The 8194-nt window shown below is 39.1% G+C and overlaps 1 long non-coding RNA gene across 1 annotated transcript in view; it reads left to right on the top strand.

Moving 5' to 3' along the window:
* Window positions 1-1070: 1070 nt before the first annotated feature.
* LOC104864332 overlaps window positions 1071-8194 on the top strand; it is a 53695-nt gene continuing 46571 nt past the window's right edge. The window contains exon 1 of the long non-coding RNA XR_780855.1: window positions 1071-1263. This is a non-coding gene — a long non-coding RNA (uncharacterized LOC104864332). The remainder of the gene's footprint in view (window positions 1264-8194) is intronic.

Below are 8194 nucleotides of genomic sequence, written 5' to 3'. Positions count from 1 at the left end.
GGGGTTGTCTTAAATTTTTTTTTTTTTTTTTTTTTTTTTTAAGACAGGGTCTCGCTATGTAGTTCAGGCTGAGTTGAGCTCACTATGTATTTGCGGCTGACCCTGAACTCACACTGATCCTCCTGCCTCAGCCTCCCGAGTCCTGGGATCACAGGTGTGTGCTACCACATCTGGCGGTTTAAATTCTGAAGCAAATTTTTGAGTGGAAAATGAACTGAACCACTTGTTAAGAGAATAAATATGGCAAAAACTGGCAGGAGAGTTTGTATTTAAATGAGATAAAACGTAGAAGGAAAAAGAGAAAATTACAGAGAGGATTTTGGAAAATCTTGAGCTTGTATAAGGAACCCATGCATCTCATCCTTTTTGTACACGCATTTATGATTACCCTCTTTCTCTGAAGCCTGACAATGACGGCAAAGTCCACTGTCAGCATGGCTGTCTGCAACATTATAGGATGGAGATCTATATTGTGTACCAATAAAAACGCAAAAAGGAGACTATTCGGAGGATATTTTAGGAGATAAAATTCACAAAATTTTGAGTGAAGAGACATCCTGGAGAAAATGATACCAAAGCGAACTTCTGGTTTATGGATTTCATGAAGAAATAACCTTTTTCGTCAAAATAAAAAGTACTGAAAGAGGAACACCAAGGAGGGTAGCGCAAGGGAAATCACAAGCTCAGGGTAACGTGGTGGAACCTGAGATGATACAAGGGTCGTTGTCAAAGGGCCTGAAAATCGCTTGTGATCTCGGGATCATGGGTGTGGCTCAGACCTCGTGGAGAGGGGCGAGAGTAAGATGAGGAAAAAGGTCTGGGCACAAACTGAAGAACTCTGACGCCGGCGGAAGAGAACGAGACTGTATATCATGCCCATTGGGAAGTCAGGCAGAAAACAAGACATCTCTACTAAAAGTAAGAGAAGGGACAGCTTCGGATGAAGACACTGATCAGCAGTGTCTATGGCACTGGGAAATCAAGGAAGATGTTACTTTGGCTACAGTGACGTCACTGATAACCGCAGCCAGGCGAGCGCGGTCCCCGCGCTGCAAATCCGAACGGAAGCTGCCGGCTGGATTTTCCCATCACCATGGCGGGACTCCAATTGCACGCAAAGTGGACACAAGGCCTCTTCAGCTTAATGCGCTCAAAAGAGGTCTTCTGATTTTTCTGCCTGAGACTTATTTCTTCAGCAAATACATACCGAGCATCCGCTGATACCCTGGAATTACAGCAAACATAATCACAGCTAACGTTCAGGTAAGAGCAAGAGGCCAAACACAGCAGAGAAGGCTTTCTGTTCAATGTGATTATAGAAAGTGCTGTCTTCTCCCACAAGCCCAGTGCCAAACCTGCTCAGAAAGAAAGACAGAAGGAAGCACGCAGACCAATCTCCAGATCAGACGTCTCCAGGACCTAGAGAAAGCTGAGCAACTAGAAGTAAAACCCAGGGAGTACACGATGTCTGGGAACTTCTTTGGTTAGCCTTTCATAAACTATCTATAATTTATATATACTGCATAAAATATGCATGTATACACCCGAGTGGTGGTGCACGCCTATAATCCCAGCACTTGAGAGGCTGAGGAAGGAGGAGATGGAGCTCAAATACTTCCTGGGCATTTTAGTAAGACTGCCCGGTGATATAGCACAACGTAAAGGCCCTGGGCTCAATTTACTGCACCATAAAATATATATATATAAGTATATATACTTATATAAAGTATATTGTTGTCCAGCACATGCTCCTAATCCCAGCCCTTGGGAGGCAGAGTCAGGAGGACTGCAGAGAGTCCCAGGCCAGCTTGGACCCTGTCTCAAAAATAAATAAATAAATAGTATCTTGTCCCAAGACAAAGTGAACGTGATTTCTTTCTTTTTTTTCTTTTCTTTTCTTTTTTTTTGGTATCAGGGATCAAACTCGGGACCTCGCATTTGCAAGGCAGGCACAGTGTCACTAAGCTAAATCCCCAGCCCAAAGTGAACATAATTCTGAGTGACTGAAATTTAAGACATAGTCCTATGAAATTAAAAAAATAAATAAATTTAATGTTAAAATTTTAATCTAATCATGAAATCAAAATTGTGAAAGTCTACCTTAAATATTAATCATAAGTATTAACTATATCATCTACCAAAAGCAATTAGCTTTTGGAATACAAGAATAAGCATTAGAAATTAATTTACCAAATATAATATTGATGTTCTTTTTTGGGGGGGGTACTGGGGATTGAACTTGGGACCTTGTGCTTGTGATGCAGGCGGCAGAACCACTGAGCTAAATGCCCGGCCCTAATATTGATGTTCTAAAGGCGAATACTCAGAACATTATGAGACCGAAAATGAAAGTAAATGCACATTCTAGAACTTACTTAATATTGATAAGATTAGATACACATAAGCACAGCCATGCAATGGCAATTCCTTCATTTCTTGTTGTTGCTTTTCTTTGTTTAAAGCTAATACATTTTCTATTAATTTCCTAGTTAATTCAAAATTAGCTAATGTGGTTTTGTAGATTGGTATCATCAAGGCAAATGAATGTCAATTTTTAAAAAATTTTTGTTTGTTTTGTTTTGTTTTTTGTAGTTGCCGCTTTTGTGTTACTATTCTTCTAAATAATGGATTAAATTACAAAAGGACCAAAATGTCAGTACATTGCTAATTCCTGGGAAAGTGACCTTGTGAGGCCACTGGAGCTAAGAAAGTGCCAAGTTGGAAAAAAACTCACAGACAGTGAAGGTCTCCTCTAACACAAAAATGGATTTCAAGCAAAGTTCTCCACACTGCCAAATTTACTGAAAGAAAAACACCTGCTGAATGCCAGCCCCAGCACAGGAATGCCGAGCATGGTCTGTCCACATGGAGGCCACAGCCAATGGGTTACTGTGTATAATAATTCGGCTGGCCGTTGTCCTTAGTCCCTGGGACAGAGCCTCTTGGAATTTCCAAAGTGATAGGAGTGATAGTTGTAGATTAGAGGCAAGCCCTTCTGACCACATCTAAGTTTCTGCTAACAAGCTGATCCATGGTGAGCCCCTAGGACTGGAGTCGGACAGGATAGAAAGACAGAGTGTGTGATCACAGAATTTGGGCTTTAAGCCACATGTAACCACCTAGACTTTCCAATCTCTAAGGAAACGGAGAAGGCCTGGGGATTGAGTTCAACCATGTGGCCAGTGATTTAAACAATGAAGTCTAGGTAAAGAAATTCTATTAGAAACTCTGGACACCCAAAGCTCAAGTCAGCTTCGGTTAGTAACACATACTCCTGTGCTGGAAACATAGTCTATCCTGAGGATGCAGAAGGCTTGTGTTGGAGACTCAGATCTCAGCCTATGTGCCTCTTCATCTGACTAGGTCTGTTTCTGACTTACTCCTTTATGATAGAAGTGTAATCCTAAATACAGTGAGTTCTGGAATTCTGTGAGTACCTCTAGGAAATTAAAAACCTACCGAGATAGTGAGATCCCTTGAATTTTTAGAGTTGGTCAGAAGGGCAGGTGGCTAGGACCTCAGAGTTTAAGCTGGTGTGTGGAGTGAGAGAGCTGTGCTCTCATCCTGTGGTAGTTGACCTAACTCTGGCTGTTTCTTGTCAGAATCGCACTACATACACATAAAAGCTAAAGCACCGTGCAGGAAATGCTAAGAGGAAGGCACTGAGACAAGACAGTGGGTGAAGGGGGAGGCATGCAACCCAGCCCCTTCCCTGAAGTTACTGAAAGTTTTCAGCCATCGCTGTTTGGGATGATCCTAAGAATGTTTGTGAATTTCTTTTTCATTACCAGGGATTGAACTGAGGACCTTACACTTGCAAGGCAGGTGCAGCACCACTGAGCTAAATCCCTAGCCCAGAATGTTTGTAAATTTTGAAAGTAAAAGAAGAAAATAAAATTATCCAAAGACAAGCATTTTTTCTTCTACATATCTTTCTGTAGTTTTGTATGTCAGGTATTATTACATACATCACTGTTTTCACTTTCATTGAATATGTCCTAAGCATTACCTCTTGACGTTAAAAACTCATCACATGGGCTAGGGATTTGCTCAGTGGTTCTGTCGCCTGCCTCACGAGTGCGAGGACCCAAGTTCAATCCCCGGTACCAAAAAGAAAAAAATTCATCACACATTATTATTTAATTTCAATGTTAGTAGAACATTTCTCTATGTCAGATAGAGAAAATGCAGTTTTTATAACCCTTTTCCTAATTTTGAGCTTCCAGGTTGTTTCTAGGCTTTGATATAATAAATAAAACTGAGATGAATATATTTACATAAACTTTTTTCACATTTCTGATTGTTTTCTCAGGATACACTTAATCTAAAGTTGTACAGTAAAAGGATTTGTCTTTTGTATCTCCTGAAATCTGATATTAAATTTATTTACAGAAATATAAATTTACATTTCTAATAAGTAGATGGTTATCTAATAGCATTCACTTGCCCAAACTAAAATGTTTACTTCAAAAATTTGAAAATTTAGGACTGGGGATTTAACTCAGTGGTTCTGCGGCCTGTCTCACAAGCACAAGGACCCAAGTTTGATCCCTGGTAACAAAAAAAAAAATTTTTTTTTAATTTCATATGGGGCCAGGGATTTAGCTTAGTGGCATCACATCTGCCTTGCAAGCACAAGATCCTGAGTTCGATTCCCAGTACCAAAAAAAAGAAAATTTCATATGACCCAAAATTTTATTTATTGTTTTTGTATGCGTTCCGTTGACTACTTCTGTGCTAGCTGAATTTTTTTCATGTCTGTTAGTTAACTGTATTTGTTCTGTTTTAGTACTTATTCTATGTATTCATTGGGATCTGAGTATTTTGTTTTAATTATTTGTTAATTATATCACATATAGTACACATGATAGTTATGCGTTAAAGACTGATGCTATAATGTTAAGGTGTTTTTCCTTTAGGAAGTTAAGAAGTTAACCCGTCATATTTGTTTTCTAATTTTTATGTTTTAAATACTTAAATTGTGAAGAGTCTACTTTAGGATTTGTTTCAGTAATTACACTTGTGATGGTGTGACAGGCATCCAGGCGGCCCTTCCAGAATAAACTTTCCGTCCAGTGACTAAGAGTCTGCTCAGCTGACAGCCTGTATTTGGCTAATGTTAAAGCCTTCCGGTTTTGCCTTAGTTTTTAAGCCGTGAGCACATTATTTTGGGTTTGTCTCCCAGCAATGGCTGAGTAACGCCATAGTGGAAAGTCTTCAATGTTCCCACCAGGACATTTGTAAATGGGCATTTCTTCCTAGCACAGGAGCCTGAAGACAGTTATCCTTATAAAAATGTCTGGATAATTTGTTCAGTCCCTGAACCTTAGCCATTGTCCAGATTCACAACTCAATGACCAAAAAGTAGCTATGTCCCAGGGGGTAAGACCCTGAGACACAACAGCAATTATAGAGCACATGGACTCCTCCAGTTCTTGTCCAAAGGCATCTATGGCCATTTGGCCCAGATAAAATGCACTGTGCAGAGGACTAGCAGAGAAAGGTTCTAAGTGGTCTTTAATACCTGAGACAGGCAATATTCCCGTGATCCCTTTCACTGGAGTGAGATCATAGAGGAATGAAGACGTAACGAAGCTCTGTCCACAGCTTAGTAATAGCAAGTCCTCTGGGTACACAACCCGCTTGGAGGTCAATTCCCCAGTTCCCAGTCTCTGGAAATATCATCCGACTTACTGCGCTCGATACACCCACATTTAGCTCTTCACCTAGAAGGTGAGCACTTATGTGAAAGGCCAAATGTGAAGTTGTTAGGTTGCTTATTATACCAAGCCCAGCCCATGTAGCAAATTGAGAACACCATCAATTCCAGGAAACTGGGTGTCAGAGAGTAGTGTCTTTTATAAAGAAATAAATGATCTTGGGATACTGGTCCCTATCATGCTCATTTCATTCATCAGTGTACTTCATAAAGATTCTGAACCGGTTCTTGAGAATAAGTGATATTCCAGCTTCTCCATTAAGATGTCGCCCAATCAAAACTACTGTGATATATGTTGTATCATTGCTAAAAGAGACTAATATAACTTTATATATGTGGTATACAGTTCTTAATGCAGGAAATACATTACTTTTTATTTCAAAGAAGACAGAGAATCACAAGCACATTTACAAGGAAATGACAGCAACACATATTTGTATTTCTTTCATTAAGTTTATTGGTACTTTTTAGTATACAGTACAGTTACATTCATCATTGGGACTTTGTACCTTTACATGACAGGTCTTGGTTCTCATTTTTTCCCCATACCCCTGCCCTCCCTTCACCCTCTCCTCCCTTCCCTATTTACAAACACTTTATTTCCATTTTTTTCATTTTCTCATATTTTTTCTTCTGCCTTATTACCTTTTCCCTACTCTTCCCACTTCCCCTATACCTTTAGCCTTTTTCTTCCTATTTCACATTGTGAATTATATAATTTGAACCTTATTTACACTTTTAGTTTTTCACACCAAAGAAACTATTTGTTATTTGCACATGTGTGTCCTATTTATTTCATTTAACAGTAGGGCCTCAATGTGAATCCATTTAACTAAAAATTTCTCTAGTTTCTTGTTCTTTTTCTTGGGTGGGGGTTACTGGAGATTGAACTAGGGACCTTACACTTGTGAAGGAGGTGGCAAAACCACTGAACTAAATACCCAGCCCTAGTTTCTCATTCTTTATGGCTGAGTAGTACTCCATTTTATAGAAAAACCACATCTTCTTTATCCAGCCTCCAGTTGAAGGGCAATTGGTCTGATTCCAAGTTTTAGCTATTACAAACTGTGCCGCTATAAACATGGGTGCACATATATCACTGTGGTATTATTATTTTAATTCTTTTGGAAAGATACCCAGCACAGGGATAGCTGGGTCACATGGAACCTCTAATCCTAATTATTTGAGGTATCTCCATACTGATTTCCACAGTGGTTGCACCAGTCTGCACTCCCATCAACAATGGAGAAGGGTTCCTCTTTCCCTACTTGCCTGACAGCATTTGTTATTGATTTATTTCTTCATAGCAGCCATTCTTTCTGGGATGAGGTGGAATCTGTGTTGTATTCTTCTGCATCTTTCCAATGACCAGTGATGTTGAACGTTATTTCATGTATTTATTTGCTGCTTTTACTTGTTTGTCTGAGAAATGTCTGTTCAATTCAAATGCCCATTTTTGAATCAGGTCTTTATATTTGGGGGTGGGGGGTACCAGGGATTGAACTTGGGTCTTTGTGCTTGCGATGCAGGTGGCAGAACCACTGAGCTAAATCCTCAGCGTCAGGTCTTTATATTTGGGGCATCTGCTTTTTTTAAGTTCTTCCTAGATAGTAGATCTTTGGTAAAAATTTTTTCCCACATTGGAGATTGTCTCTTAGCTCTGCTGGTATTTCCTCTTGCAGTGCAGATTTTTAATAAGATGAGATCCCAATTGTTGATTCTCTGTGCTAGTTCCCATGTTACTGAGGATTGTTCATAGTCTTTTCTATGCCAATGTCTTTGATGCTTCTACCTAACTCATCTTCCAGCAAGTTTAGTGTTTCTGTTTTAATATTTAGATCTTTAAGCCTCTTTGATTTTAGTTTAGTGCATGGTGAAAGATAAGGTAGTACTTTTAATCTTTGGCAGATTAAAATACAGTTTTTCCAACACTATTTATTGAAGGCTAACTTTTCTCCACTGAGGACAGTTGGCTCCTTTGTCAAAGATGAGGTGGCTGAGTATGTCTGGAGTTGTTTCTGAGTCTTCTGATCTATTCCACTGATCCTCAGGTGTGTTTCTTTGCCAGTACCATACTGTTTTTATCACAGTGGCTTTGTAGTATAGTTTTAAATTAGGGATTGTGATACCCCCTATCATGTCTCTGTTGCCTAGAATGGCTTTTCCTATTCTAGGTCTCCTCTGGTCCCAAATGAATTTTTTTATTGTTTTCTCTAGTTCAGTGAAATATTCTGTTGGGATTTCAATTGGGATTGCACTAAATCTATATAGCAGTTTTGGAAGTATGAACATTTTCACTATGTTAATTCTTCCTACCCAGGAGCAAGGGATGTCTTTCCATCTTCTTATATCACCTTCAATCTCTTTTTTCAATGTTATAGTTTTCAGTGTACAGATCTTTTGCTTCCTTTGTCAGATTGATTCCTGGATATTTTTCTTTTCTTTTCTTTTCTTTTTTTTTTTTTTTTTTTTTTT

Source organism: Fukomys damarensis, unplaced genomic scaffold (genome assembly GCF_012274545.1).
Source record: "Fukomys damarensis isolate Sample0158 unplaced genomic scaffold, DMR_v1.0_HiC HiC_scaffold_3, whole genome shotgun sequence".
Taxonomy (NCBI): Eukaryota; Metazoa; Chordata; class Mammalia; order Rodentia; family Bathyergidae; genus Fukomys; species Fukomys damarensis.
This window is presented reverse-complemented; position numbering and strand designations above follow the sequence as displayed.